The 16,549-nt window shown below is 43.6% G+C and overlaps 1 pseudogene; it reads left to right on the top strand.

Annotated features, from left to right (window-relative positions):
- The first annotated feature begins 15,572 nt into the window (after positions 1 to 15,572).
- On the top strand, positions 15,573 to 16,295 carry LOC114235105 (ubiquitin-conjugating enzyme E2 J2-like; annotated as a pseudogene).
- Positions 16,296 to 16,549: the final 254 nt, after the last annotated feature.

Raw genomic sequence — 16,549 nt, 5'->3', positions numbered from 1 at the left:
GATTTGAGGTTTGGTTTGGTTTGGTTTGGTGTTTTGTTTTGGAGGGAAAGAGTAGGATAGTATTTTGTTTCGTTTTCTCTTCTCATTGTTTTTGGAAGGGGAAGATATTTAAAAGTCTGTCTATCAGAATGAAAATAAAGTTATATCCAGGAAATCTGTGAAAAGTAAGAGCAAGGCTAGCATTCTCTCCTAGGCATGACGAAGTCTGTGGCCTGACTGCCAAGAGTGAGGGGCCAGGGCAGGCAAGGGCATTCAGAAAGTCTCAGCATAGGCAGGGCTCAATGCATGACAGAGGAGAACTACTGAATCAGTGGGCAAACATAGATCATTCAGTAAAAGGAACTGAGACAACTGAGAAGCTGAGCGGTTAAGATAGTACTAACAAAAAATGATGCAGGTCACAGTTATACTCCTTTCACTAAAATCAGATCCTGACGGATCAAAATTTTAAAGCCTAATGATTCAGAGATGCTCAATTCAAGATGGTAGGCCATGTTCATATTATATCCCCTATTCCAAAATAGCTAAGCAATGGCAAGATAAACCAGCATTTTCACATGAAGAACCCCCCCCCCCCCAGGAGTACTGGGGGTGGGGAGGGTGATGCTCTTGATAGATCATGTACTTTGAGGAATTTCTGGAAAATAGAAAGCAAATGAGATCTGACTTACAAGAGACATCAAAGCTAAGAAATTTTCATGTTGGGGCAAGGGTTTATTTTTCTCACTGAACCTCTCAGTGCTTCTTTGCAAAGGGATACCCAACACCCAGATGTCCCTGAGACTGGGGGATGTGCCCACACAGTTACACTTACAAGGATTCTCAATATGAGATGCAACATTCTAACAAGGAAAGATATTATTGATCACGTAAAATTGTCTGTTCATCTTATAAACTGTCTTTCATCTGCAAAAAAAAAAATTAGAAAACTGAAGCAAACTCAGGAATTCCTGAAATCCAAAGGCTTTTATTTGAGAAAAGCAATGTATAGGACATATCGCACATGTACAAGACACTGTAAACCAATATGAAACTCCCTGGTTTGTACTCCTGCCACACCAATGCATCATTTGCCATGTTTTGCTCAGAGCTCTGCCCAAAAGAGGGAAAAAACAACCAGAATGCAGTCACTGCACAGACACCTCACAAAATAGGGATGTGAAAGACTCAGGCAAACCCAAATTCCCTTTTCCTTCTCTCCCCTTTCACAGATACCTTCCAGACAGTTCTTGGGCTTTTTGTAAGCCATCTTCAAAGGACCTCCTTCTGCTGAAATGGAATCGAGTCCTGCTGGTGTTCCAGGGCCCAGTGTGTCCTTTGAGATGGTTCCAGAAGGTGTGATTGATTTTCATTTATCACTTCCTCGTCCCTTCTCAGGCAGCCTGCAGGAACAGAGCGGTCCTGTGGCAGGAACGGAACACGATGGCCTTCGCTGCACAGTTGGAGACGTGCTTGTTCTTAGAGATGATGTGGAAGCCGAACCCAGTGTCCCAATTCCCCACAGAATCAGGAAGCGGCCCCCCTGGGCAAGAGCTAAAGAATAAACATAGTCATCACCATGCAGCGGGGAAATAGTCCGCAACAAACAAATCCATAGACATCTGCACCCCTTGTTATTAAATTTAAAGCAATATTAAAGTTTCACTTTACACCCCCTAAATTAGCAAAGAATAGGAAAGTCCAAGGATGCTGGATGCTGGTGATGGAACAGTGAACTCTGCAGCTCACACACAGAACTACTGGGCAGAGACCTACCCCCCAGAAGCCCAGGGACTCTTTAGTTCTCCAATTTCCCTCTGCCACTCAAATTGTCTCTGTCCCCTGCAACCAGAATCCTTACTAAAGTGAAGACTGAACACAGAGATGCTTAATCTTTGTGAAATTACAGACAACTCCAGCTTATCACATAAGATTTACTTTAAAAAATGCTGACACATAAGCACACATATCAAATAATTATGTTGTACAGCTAAAACTAGTACAGTGTCATATATCAATTACATCTTAATAAAAATAAATTTTAAAACCCTTTTGAATTATCAGAAAAATACACAAAATGAATAAAAAGACAAAATGAATAAAACAGTTCTTAAAGGGAGTTTTATTAAAGTCATATAAACTAAATTATACGACACTTATGACAAAATGTACCTGTCACATGAGCTAGTACATGGATTAAAAGGCAATAAAAATGTTCCAAAAGGCAACACCCACATTCAAGACATGTAATTAAAGCAGAGGAACTCAGAGGGATGAAATATAAAAGTATGAACAACTTGTATGGGGAAAATACAGCAAAGAGAATACAGAGAGGGTTGGATTCAGGGTAAAAAAAATTAATTAATTCAAAGAATGACACTTTGTTATAGTCAGAGGTGTAATTCTCAACATAGGTATTGAGATCTATATAACAAACTAGAGGCCCAGGGCACGACATTCGTGCACTGGGTGGGGGGGTTCCCCAACCTGGCCTGTGCCCTCTCACAGTGCAGGAGCCCCGTGATCCATCACCCCAAACAGGTAGGCCCCACCCACCCATCTGGGGCTACTCAATGGATTGTCCCAAAGAAGTAGGCCAGAGCCGAGGGACCCGCTTCTGTGTCGCGTGGAGCTGCAGGACCCCCGGCCTCGCCCGGTAGAGCCGCAGGACCTACCTCCACGCTGCGCACACAGCATCAAGCTACCACCCACCCACGCGCACATGCAGCCCCACCCACCCGCATGCACCCACTGCACACGCAGCCTCCTGGTGATCGCTCGTTACAGGATGAGGGCATCACAACTACATAGGCTTTTATTAATAGGAGAAGATAGCATCAATGCTCATAATGCAAAAATCGAAGAAGATATCTATATATATAAAAGCCTAATAAGCAAATTGTCCTCGCGGGTGTTCAACATGGAGACAAGGAGTTTGATTGCTCACTATGATGTGCGCTGACCACCATGGGGTGGTGCAGAATGAAGGAAGGCTGCAGCCAGCAGCTGGGGAAGGGAGGCCCTCCTAGGGATGTACCCCCCCCAAAAAATGAAAACATATATTCATATGGAAATTTGTACATAAATATTCATAGCAGCATTATTCATAATAAGTCATAAGGGAAAACAAACCCAAATCTATGGACTAATGAATGGAATACAATGTGGTTTATTCATATACTAGAATATATTTGTCATTAATGAAACATAAAGTACTGATACATGGCACCACAAGGCTAAACCTTGAAAACTACAAAGTAAAAGAGGTCAGTAAGAAAAGACCACTTATATGATTCCATTGTTATGAATGCCCACAAGATGCATGTTTATAGTAACAGAAAATAGATACTGGGTCAGGGATGGGGAAAAAGGATGAAAGCTAGTGGGTATGGATTTGGGGGCAGTGAGGGTAAATTAAAATCTAAATCTAAAATTGACTGTGGTGATGGTTGCACAATACTCTGGATATACTAAAAACCATTGGATTTTACACCTTAAAAGGGTGAATTTTATTATATATGAATTATATCTCAACAAAGCTGTTGTTAAAGAAACAGAATGCAGCTCAACTGGTGTGGCTCAGTGTTTGAGTGTTGGACTATGCATTGAGAGGTAGCTGGTTCAGTTCCCATTCGGGGCACATGCCCAGGCTGCGGGCTCAATCCCGTGTAGGGAGCGTGCATGAGGCAATCAGTCAATGATTCTCTCTCATCATTGATGCTTCTATCTCTCTCCTTCTCCCTTCCACTCTCTGAAATCAATAAAAGCATATTAAGAGAAAAAGAATTCGCTAGCCAGTGGGAAGGGCATGCTAGGTAGGGAACAGCATTGGGAAGGGTGTTTTGGGGAACTTGGAACTTTTGGTGTGATGGTGGCAGCAGTGTGTGCAGTGGATGCAAGTTGGGGAACACAGGCTGGGTGCCTGGATTTTCTTTGAAGGCCATTGTAAGCCAGTGAAAAACATGAACAGAAGAACGGCAAGCAGAAGAGAGATGGTTCCAGAATGGGGAGTGTGTGGCTGAAGCCAGGGATGGACAGGGCAGTAAATGCCATTCACAGAAGGGAAAGAGGGATTGGATTTGAAGGATCCATGTTGGGGGGTGGGGAGAAGGGCCAAGAAGAGACCCCTGGGGAGCCCTGCAGAAGAAGTGAGGTCCTTTAATGAGAATGGCCTTTGGTCCCCAACCTGGGGTTGCTGATTACCTAATCAATGAATCCAACCTGTATGGCCCAGCTTCATGCCTGGTGCTGGGGATGCACTGTCTTGGACAGGACAGGGGACAGAGTGATGAGCTCAAGGGTGGGAGGAGGAAGGGGAAGTCAGGTGCTGGTCCTCTGACAGATTTCTCATTGATTTTATTTCCATGGAAAAGACAATGGAAAAAACTCAAAATGGAATTGGAAAACAAAGCAACAAATGCAATGCCTCTGAGGAGTCCTCACCACCTTCGGAGAAGGGTTTTCTTTGATAGCTGTGCCTAGGGGTCATGGTCAAACTACTTAACTTGTTGATGCCTCAGTGTCCTCATTTGCAAAACCTACTGACCTGAGAGCCATGGAATATTAAATGTAATAATGCAGGGAAGTAATTTAGCACCAGACCTGGCCTAGAGTGAGGGCTGAATAAAGGCCAGCCAGAAGTCTAATTTTTGCCCACACATGTGGTCACTTATGACCCAGCAATTTCACTTAGGAGTGAAATTGCTGGGTCATAAGGTAACTCCATGTTTAATCTTTTGAGGAACTGCCAGAGTGTTTTCTTAAATGTCTGCACCATTTTACATTCCCACCAGAAGTGTATGAGGGCTCTAATGTCTCCGCTTTCTTACCAACATTTGTTATTTAACTTTTTTATTCTTTCCATTCTACTGAGTATGAAGTGGTTCTCCTTGAGGTTGTAATTTACATTTCCATGATAGCTAATGAGGTCAAGCATCTTTTTATGGGCATATTAGTCATTCATTTGTATACCTTCATTGAAAGAATGTGCACTTCAATCACTTGCCCACTTTTTAGTTGAATTATTTTTGTCAATGAATTATAAAAGTCCTTTGATACTCTCAGTTCAAATCCCTTATCAGATATGTAAATATTTTTATTTATTTTGTTTTTTAATCCCTACCCAAGGATATGTTTTCATTGACTTGAGAGAATGGGGAAGGGGGAGAGAGAGACACACACACAGAGTAGGGAGAGAAAGAGAGAGACATAGAGAAACATCAATGTGAGAGAGAAACATTGTTTCTCTACCATACATATCCCAACCAGATATCAAACCCACAACCTAGGTATATGCCCAGATCTACAATTGAACCTGCAACCTTTCAGTGTATGGGACAATGCTCCAGTTGATTTAGCCATCTGCCAGGGCAATATTTTTACTTTTTAGATGGTGTCCGTCACAACACAAAAGTTCTTAATCTTGACCAAATCCAATTTACCTATTTTTCCCTTTGCTGCCTTATGCTTTTAGTTCCAATCTGTATGTGTGCTATAAGTCTATTCAGATTTTCTATTTCTTCTTAAGTCAGTTTCAGCAGTTGGTCTCCTAGGAATTTGTCCATTTCATTTAATTTATCTCATTTGTTGGCAAATAGTTGTTCGTAGTATTTGTTTATAATCTTTTTTATATCTGTAATGTTGATAGTAATCGCCCCTCTTTTGCCTAGTAAAGTCTTATTCATCTTCTGAAATCCAGCTATTACTTATTGTGTTCACCACCTTCACACACACACACACACACACACACACACACACACACACACACACCTTCCTCCAGTGTTCTGTGTTCACTGCCTACCTCAGTCATGCTGTAACCGGGGAACCTTGTCACTCTGTATCATAGCCTACTTGTTCACATATCAGGAGGCTGTGAGCTCATTGAAGGTCAAGACCTTCCCACACATTTCTGAGTGCCCAGCCTCCAGGGCATGGCTAGCTGGATGAGTCTGCTGGCATCAATGAAGGTGGTACCCTTGGCTTTCTCTGGCAGAGCCTAGGAGGCAGAGAGTGGGAGTAGAGAAAGCAGAAATGAGAGAAAGTAAGGTAATAACTGATAAGGGGCTCCTTTCCAATGTGAGTGGCCTCCTGAGCCTTCCTATAGAGTAATGATTCTAGACCATGTGAATTAACCAGTAAGGAAGCACAGTGCATGGAAGGCTCTGGGAGCAACACTACACTATTGGCTACACATAAACTGCCCTTATGTAGTCCTCTTTCTTTACCCAGAGGTATTTGGCATCAGGCACTTAACAGATACAGTTTGAAAGTTAAAACCAGTTCCCACTAACGCAGTCTTGAGGGCTTTTGGACACTATCGCCAGCCATCTGAATCTGTAATAAACACCAGGGCTGAACAAAGGGCTGGGGAGGTTTTATGGGATCCTTTTGCTAATTAAAATTCACTTTCCAGACAGCTGTGATCTTTGGTGTCTTGCGCACCTAAAAAATATATCTTGACATTTAAGCCACAGTGAAGCATTGGGATGGTGCGAGCAGCAATAATAAGCCACAAATACCAATCAGAATGGAAATGCTAAATTCTATGTTGGGGCTTGATTTGAAGGGCAAGGACATCCAAACTCCTAAGGTTTGTCTTTAATCCATCAACACCCAGAGGAACCATTTCTCTCCCTGTCCTTGGGATGACAGGGCCATCAATCCAAGGACATTGTCCACTCCTGAACTTGGAAGCTGTGATAACAACAAACCACTTTTTTACTCTGGACTATTTGTGGGCCAGTTGGCATCTGCACAGCATGCAGTTCAGAAATGCACTGGGCCACGCCAGGTCAGGAGAGCCTTCAGCTCTGCTCTAGGCTCAGCCCAAAGCTCACAGCAGCAACCAGCCAGCACCTCTACCCAGGCTCCCAGGATCCCTGAATAGAATCCAAGAGCCTAGGGATAGTGGGGCCATTCCTGGCTTGCTCTTAGATCTCTCCTCCCAGGCATCCCTCTTGTGGATCCCTGGCCTTTCAGCCACCCACAGAACATAAAGTTCCCAAGACCCACTCCCCCTTCCTTTTCAGGTCTGCAGGAGAGAGCACCCATGGCAGGGTGGGAATGCTTTGTAAGTATTCTGCAAGTGGTGCTGTTGTCTGTGAAGGTCCAGGCCAAACACTCCTGATCAAAATGACTTTGAAGGTAGTCTGCCATTGTCTGTCCCTGTCCTGGAAGTTAGGAAAACACGCCACAGGCATCTTGGTCCCCAGAGGACATGAAGAGCTGAGGTGGTCTTTCCAGGTGCAGAGGCTGTTCAAGAAACACCCTCTTTCCACTTTTTCATTCCTCTAGGAGATCACCAATAAACAGAGTCAGGGCAGGCCCAGGAACAGGGCAGGAGGTGACAGCAAAGGAGAGGGATGCTAGAATAGGGCTCGGAGACACTGGTAATGCTGGTCCAATTATGCTGCTTCCTGATCTATGCAGTCACCTGTCACCCACCAGCAAGGGTTTTTGTTTGTTTTGTTATTAATTCAAATTTATTGCCTATTGACAAAATAAAATTTATCTTAAAAATATGTGCCAAAGAGTGTGGTGGGAGCATCTCAACTGGCCACCAAGGCCCATTATCACCCTGGGACCCAGCAGGTATGTCCAGAGAGGCTGTGTGGGCAGGTGAGTGTTCTGAGAGACAGGCAGGGTGGTCAGAGGCACCCGGGCTGGGTCAAGGCCACTGATTTACTAGGTGTACCGGTTAACAATGCAGATTTTTTTCAATAGATGGAGTTACACATATGTTGATATATATGCGATTTGATATGTATGCTATTTTGTTGTATTGACAGCAAGCTTCAAAATTTCATATGTCAAATTTGCTAAAGATGTTAACATCATAGATATTTTTACACTTAAAAATGTCGAATTTTGTGCCAAAAAAAGAGCATTTGCAGGAAATTATAATTCATTACTTTATTTTGAAGAAAAGTGCTGCTGAATACTTCAGGAAGCTTATGGTGAACATGCTCGATCTCAAGATACTTGTGAACGCTGGTTTAAACACTTTAAAAGTGATTATTTCAATGTGAAAGACAAAGAACGTCCAGATCAACCAAAAAAGTTTGAAGACCAACAATTACAAGCATTATTGGATGAAGATGCATGTCAAGCTCAAAAACAACTTGCAGAAAGATTAAACATTGCTCAGCAAACAATTTCCGATTGTTTACAAGCAATGGGAAAGATTTTAAAGGAAGGAAAATGGGTGCCACATCAACTGAACGAAAGACAAATGGAAACCAAAAAGTCATCAGTAAAATGTTGCTTCAACTGCACGAAAGAAAGTTGTTGTTTTTTGCATCGAATTGTGACTGGCGATGAAAAGAGGATTTATTTTGAGAATCCCAAATGCACAAAATCATGGGTTGATCCAGGTCAACCATCAACATCGACTGCAAGGCCAAATTGCTTTGGAAAGAAGACAATGCTCTGCGTTTGGTGGGATCAGGAAGGTGTGGTGTATTATGAGCTTCTAAAACCAGGTGAAACCGTTAATACTGATCACTACCAACAAAATAATCAATTTGAACCATGCTTTGATTGTGAAATGACCAGAATGTGCCAGAAGACACGGCAAAATAATTTTGCTTCATGATGATGCACCATCACACACTATCACACACTTCAAAACTAGTTAAAGACACGTTAAAAGATTTTGCCTGGGAAGTATTAACCCACCTGCCATATTCACTAGACCTTGCTCCTTCAGATTACCACTTGTTCTGATCGATGGCACATGCACTTTATGAGCAGCACTTCAAAACGTACGAAGAAGTGGAAAATTGGGTCTCTGAATGTTTGCCTCAAAACAAGAAAAGTTCTATTGGGACGGTATCCACAAATTACCTGAAAGATGGGGGAAATGTGTAGCTAGTGATGGACATTACTTTGAATAAAGCACTTTTGATGTTTCTCTTGAAATTACCGTGTTTTCTTTGATTACAAAATCCGCATTATTAACTGATACACCTAGTAACTGGTTTGGATGGAATCCACTCAGAGCATCTTCATTTCCCAGACATAGTCTTTGTACCCCAACCACAGCCTTTGTCTCCATCCCTGTCACGGAATTCTTCTGAGCATTTGCTCCTCAGATAAATCACTGGTCCACCAGAATCACTCCAAGGGCAGAGCCCATGGAGTCTCATGTCTGTGAAGCTGGCCAGTTCCAGCACTACAGGGCTGCAAACACAGTAGCCCTATCCTGCTGACATGGAAATCAGAAGAACTTGCTGAACAAACAAAGGTGGCTTGGATATGACTTGGACATCCTTCTCCATTTCAGATCTTTAATTTCCCTCCCATGACTCTGAACTCCTAGTAATCCAGTGGTAAGGTGTCCTCCCTGGAACACTATTGACAATGGTTACACTGACATTTCTGGGCTGTAGCAATTAGCCACAACACATACAGTTTTCTGGAGTTAATTAAATAAAGAGATCGGGTGAAACAAAGATGGCCAGACCATGAGTTCTAACAGCTGGGTGCCAATGGCATCTGTGAAAGGAATCCTGTGGCCTTTTGAGGGGGGCAAGCCTCTCTTTCAACTCTGGAAGGCATCCTCCCACTGCCCTTTGCAGGAAGCTCAGCAGTGGGAGTGGGCCTCACCTCTGAGTCCTCGCCGCGCTCCAGAGAGACCAGCTATCTCCTGGTACTTTTCCACCCTTGCATTCTGCATTCCTGACATTCAGTCATTTGGAGATAAAGTACGCGTTTTTTTCTAAGCACCGAACTTTAAGGTTCTCTAACACGGAGATCATACTTATAAAGGGAGAAACGAAAGACATTCTAAAGCTCCAGGAACTAAAAAGCACGAAGGGGTGGCTGCCAGCAGCAGAGCTTGTAAGCCCGCACTGATCCAAGCCACCTGGCTGCCTTTCCAGCGGGCCCCAGAGCTACTCGTGGAAACTGCACGCAGCACTGTGGCCCCTGTGCTTCCAAGGATTCAGACAACAGAGTCGGCAAGGCTACTTGGTGAGTACAAAACAACTAAACAAGATCGCAGGAAGCTGGCCTAAGATTATGGGTCTGCTATTTGCTCCTCACGGTGTCTGGGACAAGGGATTGCCCTAAGGACCACCGAGATTAGAGGCTAAGAAACCTTGCTCATAGGAACCAGCCTGCTGGTGAGCTTGAAGTGACTCAGTCTCACTTCCTGTGCTTTAGATAACAATGTTTAGTACAATTCTTGAGGGGCCAAGCAGGGAAATGGCTCCTTGTCCCTTCCAGTAAGAAAGCATAACAGAGAAATGAACCCTGACTGACAGGCCAGCAGGGGACTTTGGCTCAGGCAGACTAGAAAGTGGCCCCAGCCTCATTTTGTGGAACAGCCAGGGGTCACCGTATCTAGCACAACAGGAGGCAGCTGCACGGAGAGCGAGACAGCAGGCCAATGATAACAACGGCCACTTACAGCCCACAGCCTCAGTGGCCAGCACTAACAGATCTAAAGGACAACGAACTCCATCTAACCAGATTAGAACACTTACTAGTATATCCCCCAGCCTCCTCCCCTTGAGGTTTTTGTGCATGAAATTCAACCCCAAGGACAGTGGAAATTGAGTCCTAACCTCCCAGGTTGTGGGTCCATCCCCACTTCCTCTAATAAACTCGCCTCTTGCTCGCTGCATCCACCTAAATCCTTGAATGACTCCAACCTTACACTGACTGTGAAATTCCTCCCCAGACCCCTTGCATGCAATGCAACAGACAACTGCTAAATAGCAGTGTTACACTTCTTATCACCATAGGAAGCCACAGCAAGTATGTGTAAGAATTAAAAATTACAGTCTCTAGCCTGGTCTGTGCGGCTCCATTGGTTGAGTGTCATCCTGTACATCAAGAGGTCGCCATCCCTGTCAGGGCACATGCCTGGGTTTTGGGCTCAATCCCCAATCGATGTTTCTATCTCTCTCTCCCTCTTCCTTCTCTCTCTCTTTTTAAAAAAGTATTGTCTCTAGACTATTCCCCATTTGGCACAAGCATTTGAATTAAAATCTGCCTTGACATGGCTCTAAAACCATCTCTTCCCTCCACCATGAAACCTGTTGGCTACTTTCTGCCTGCAGGAAAAATCTTGGTGATTGGCAGCCCAAATTCTCCACAATCTGTTCCTGACCTTTCCTCCCACTGCTCAGCAGCTTGAGCTTAGACCCCAGCCACCCTCCATTCCACATTGTCCCTTAACCATTCTGGATTCTTTTCAATAACCTCTTATCTGGCACGCCCCAAAGCAAGTGTGACCCATTGTCTACTTACAAAGAACTGCACTTGTGCTGATACCCAAGAACAAACACAACCCTGCAAGGAAAAGATACAGCAGTATTTGGTATGAGAAGATAAGAAAGGGTTGGAAATATTCTCCTCAAGGAGAAAGAGGTTTTTCAGACATTGCTGGGAGAGGACAAGATGGTTTAATGCCTAGAAAGGAGAACTGGCAGAACATACCAAAATTATGAATGCACATTCCCTTTCCTGCAGCCATCCAATTTCTGGAAATAAATTTTGCAAATACCTCTGCATGCTCACAAATGGCATACGTATAAGAGTAGTCATTGAGGCAGTCCTTGTAATAGCAATTATTGGAACCATCCCAACTGTCCCTTGCCAGGGACTGGGTGATGAATGCTACACCTACCCCTAGGACTACTAAGACTGTGGATAGCAACAAGGGTCATCTCTGTGGATGGTATGAAAAGATCTCCAGGATGTATTGGTAAGTATATAGCGTGCCATCCTTTTTAGAAAGGGAAAATTAAAATACATATCTGTATGTATAAAAGCCTAAGTGACCAAATGACCCAAAGGCCAGTCAACCTGTCGCTATGACACATACTGACCACCAGGGGGCAGATGCTCAATGCATGAGCTTCCCCCTGGTGGTCAATGCACTCCCACAGTGGGAGTGCTGCTTAGCTGACCAGACCATCCTGGTGGCCCACCAGCCCAGCGGCAGCCACTCACTCCCTCAGTAGTCCTGCAGGTCCAATCTCTGGAGAACGGGCCGGGCACAGACAGACCGGCGCTATCCCGACAGCACCGCCCACCTTCTGGAAGTCAGTCTTGGGCACCCCGCAGCTGCTTCCCCTCCCTAGAAGCTCCGCAAGGAAGAAAGGATATAAAAGTGGCCGCCAGGTGGCTCCCAACAACCAGCATGAACATCAGGGGGATGGATGGATCCCAGGCCAGCAAGGGCATCCACCACCCGCCCGGAGGGCCGATTGTGTTCACCAGATGCAGGGCTCATGGCTGACGAGCGCTGCTATGGGTGGCATGAGCCTTTCCTGATCAGGACTAACTAGGCAGGAGCCCATGGCAGGCACAGTGGGGTCGGGATGAGCGGGAGCAGCAGGCAGGAGTGGCAGGTGGCATTGGACTGCTGGTTTAGGCCCAATCCCCACAGGCCACACCAAGGGACACCATCTGTGCATGAATTCATGCACCAGGCCTCTAGTTCATGTATAATTGCATAAAGAAACACTAGAAGGAGAGACAAGAATCTAATAGAAATGGCTCTCTAGAAGGAGAGGGAGTGGAAGAAAGAGTGAATGAAGTTAAATTTTCATATCATTTTATATTTTAACCCTGTAATGTATCTCCCATTTGAAAATTAAACATCATTTTAAGACAAACATAAAACATTTTAAGATTCAGTAACCTTCACAAGCATGAAACATGTTAAAATTCAGTAACCATAAGACCATGGAAAGTAGGGCTCCATTTTGATCCATGGTATCTCTGTATTTGCCTTTACTCCCTTGTGGGAAGCTTCATTGAGGGAATGCATTTCATCCTATTGATCTTTGTGTTTTTAGAACCAAGCACATAGTAGGCAGTCAACATCTAATATTTACTGATTAGATGGCTGTTGTTTTATGGAAACTGACAGCCACTGATAAAATGCCAACTAAGGCGCCAGTGCATATGGTTAGGACTGTTCACTTTCTTTAATGAGAATCACCATAGTGATGAGAGATGAGGGAGAGAACTGGCTCTGTGGTTGCTAGCAGCAGCAGCCTGAGGCTGTCTGGCCTTCTGAGGCAAAGCCTGGACCCTATCTAAATGAGGGGTTCATGACTGTCTTGAACTTTATGTTTTGGGGGATTTTATTGTAAAGTTTTATTCATTTTAACAGCAAATGATGGAAACATTTAAATGTGCTCTATACTTCAGAATGTGCAGCTAAAATATGAGATGTGGTTTTCTTGACATTTTTTTCTTTGCTGATTAAAAAAAGGAAATGAAATCTGTTTATATATAATTTGTCACATATGTAATATAGCCAACTTTGTAAGTACTCCAAGTCTTCATTAATTCTGCTAAAATATATTTACTTAAGAAATCTCTCAACCCTAATGTTGTTGGTTTCAAACTTCTAAACTTGGTTGCTTGCTGAAAATGCAGACCAAAGCCAGATGGTGGACTAAGCACCCCTATTCAACTTCCCTCCTAACCAAAATCCCACAAGTGACAGAAAATAATCCTTTAATTAGGAGAAGCAAAAATAGAAAAGAGAAAAGAAACCTATAATGGTATGGTAAAATCAGAAAGATCACCATCACTGAGCCACAGTATGTGTCCCCAAGCTAAATCTGAGCATGTGAATACTTGGTCCAGAGAGGCAAGGCTGTGCCCCAGTGTCCTAGGAAGGACAGGGAATTTCTACATCTATGAATAATAAAGCTCACCCTACCCAAAAAATCATCAGAGGGAGGTATGAAATAGAATAAGAACGAATAGGAATTCTGAGATATAAAGATCGATAGCAGATCAAGAATCTCCAAACATTTGTGGAAAACCAACATCATGATAAAAAAAAGACATCAAACAGAACTATGGAAACAAAAGGAAACCAAGGGGGGGGGGGAAACAAAGAAGACATTATCTACCTAATAAAAGAGAAACATGCTAATTGACTGTAGCTTCGCAATACCCACCAGCCAATCAGGAGTGAGTATGCAAATTAACCCAACAAAGATGGCGGGTTGATTTGCATACTCCGGTGCTGAGCGGCCAGGGATGGGGCGGATGCTTGTGTAGTCTCCATGGTGATGACGCAGGCATTCTGCACCACCCCAGCCGCTCAGGGCCTCTGGGCAGCAAGGGAAGGCAGAAAGGCCACTCCAGGCCAGAGCGGAAAGGCAGCTCGGGGCCAGAGCAGAAAGACTGCTTCGGCCAGAGTGAAGGCGGTGCTGGCAGCCAAGGGAATGAAGGCCCATTCTTACACAAATCTTCTTTCGTGCATCGGGCCACTAGTAATAACTATAATTTTCATCTTATGAAAGATAATAGAAGATACTTATCCATTAAAAAACAATTGCAAATAGTAAAATCTCAGGATTAACCTCAAAATCTCAATAGTTGAATGAACACTAAAATATTCACATCTAAGGGGAAATTAGTGACATGGAAGATCAAAACAAGGAATTCTCTAAAAGCTCAGTGTAAAAGGACAAATTAATTAAAAATGTGTGTTAAATGTCATGAGATGTGGAGGATAGACCCAGAAATTTCAACATCTATATAATAGGGGTCCCCCCAAAAGAGAATAGATAAAATGGAAGTGAAAAAGTATTCAAAAAAAATCATGGTATGGTGGGTGGAAATTCCAGAGCTAAAGAAAGACATCAGTCTTCAGGCTGATAGATTTCACTGAATACTAAGTAGAGTGAATAAAAAGTAAAATAGAATTTAAAAATCTAGACACATGTGGTAAAATTTTAGAATATCAAGGATGAAAAGATACTCTTACTAGCTTCCAAAGAGAGAAATTAGGTTACCACAACAGAATGAAAATCAACTTAACACCAGACATCCCCATCATCAACCCTGAATGCTAGAAGATATTACAGCAATTTCTCTAATGTTCTGGGAGGGGGTGATCAAATTAAACCTATATCCAATACCTAGCCATACTAGCAAGTGGGGATGCAAAATAAAGACATTTTCAAGCATGTGTAGGCTCATACCTCCTATAATCTTCCCCTAAAGAATCTAAGAAAGTAGAAGATACAGAGTACAATAAATAATATAGAGGGAAATGGAGTAAAAACTTATAATTGATGCATTAGGGTTTTAAAAATATATAAATTTCAATCTGGAATTAAAAACTCAAATGAGTTCAGTGAGGTGGGGAGCTGGTTGCAGGGTTTGTCAGAGCACCGGGAAGGGAGAGGCAAGTTGTGCTGCAAGTGCACGTCTGACCGCAGAACTGCCACACTTCTGGAAACAACTTAATTTGAGATGTTCTTTAAAAATTGTACTGATTTTCAAATAACTGTAACTGTGAAGCAATTTTGCTTTTTAACGGTAATAAAAGTGCTTATAGATTCCAAAGTAGCAGAATATACATTCTTTAAAAATGTACATGGAACCTGTATTATTTACAGTAGCCAAGCAACTTAAGTGCCCAACAATGGACGACTGGATGAAAAAGACATGGGTATCTTGAAAGCTGAGATGGTGGTGCTGTGGGCAGGTCTGGGATGGTGGGGTCTCCTCGGGAGCCCTACTCTCCACTCCCTGCTCCTGTCTTGACCACAGTGAGTCTGAGCATGATGGTGGTGTATACATGATAAGGGCAGAAATTAACAACAGCAACAATAAGAGCTCCAACAACAGCAACCCAGTGACTGAAATGGGACGACCTTCGAATTCCGAAGACCCAGTGCCTTACATCTGTGCTGAGCTCCTCTTTCCATTAGTCTTGGATGGCACTATGTGGTCTGAGGCCCTGAGATGATTCCTCATAAAGGTGCCTATTACCATGGAAAACTAATTTTTCTCAGAGAATTTCCCTTTATACATCCTGTATTTATATGATAACCCCAGGTTTCCACCTAAATATGTGGAACCCGGCCTGGTCCTTCTCCACAATCCTGACTGGGCCCCTGAGCTTCACAGTGGAGAAGGGCTCTACCCTGGACGGTGTAGAGACATTGAACTTCATGAAAAGGCAACTGGCTGAATAAAGTTTATTGTTTAATTTAAAGACAAAGTCTTTTGTGAGTATCTTCTGAAGTCATGGAGGAAATTAAACAAAAACAGAAAGCTCAAGACGACCTCATCAGCAGACTCCAGGTGCTCCACCAACCAGATGTGGTTTCAGATAGGGACACGCACAGTGGCCACAACTGGCTTCAGCTCCTCAAAGGGCATGTGCTGGAGCTGGACCACATGTCACGGGGCTCCAGCAGGCCAACCAGCACCACAGACTTCAGGAGTCCAGATGGCATCCTGGCAAACTTGTTTGTATAGTTGGGTTTGCAGCCTTCCCATATATAGTCAAGTGCCTGCCAAGAAATATAGCTCAGGAGTAAGCCACATGGGCAAAGGTGGTAGACACCAAGAGATTCTGGGCCCAAGTTTGATGCTGGCTAGCTGGATGTGGCTGCTGCTGAGCATAGAGTGAACCCACCCGACACCAAAGGTTAGCTACCTAAAAACCTTTAAGAGGAAAACAAAACCCAAAGTGTGTGGCTTGGATTTGGAACAGATGCGATTTTCCAGCCCCCTGTGCTTGCCCTGAGTCATGTTGGGGGCTGTGGAGTTTGGGTGTCAAGGAGGAGAGATA

The sequence above is a fragment of the Eptesicus fuscus genome, chromosome 6 (assembly GCF_027574615.1).
Source record: "Eptesicus fuscus isolate TK198812 chromosome 6, DD_ASM_mEF_20220401, whole genome shotgun sequence".
Classification (NCBI taxonomy): domain Eukaryota; kingdom Metazoa; phylum Chordata; class Mammalia; order Chiroptera; family Vespertilionidae; genus Eptesicus; species Eptesicus fuscus.
Note: the sequence above shows the minus strand (reverse complement) of the source record. Positions and strands in the feature narration are given on the sequence as shown.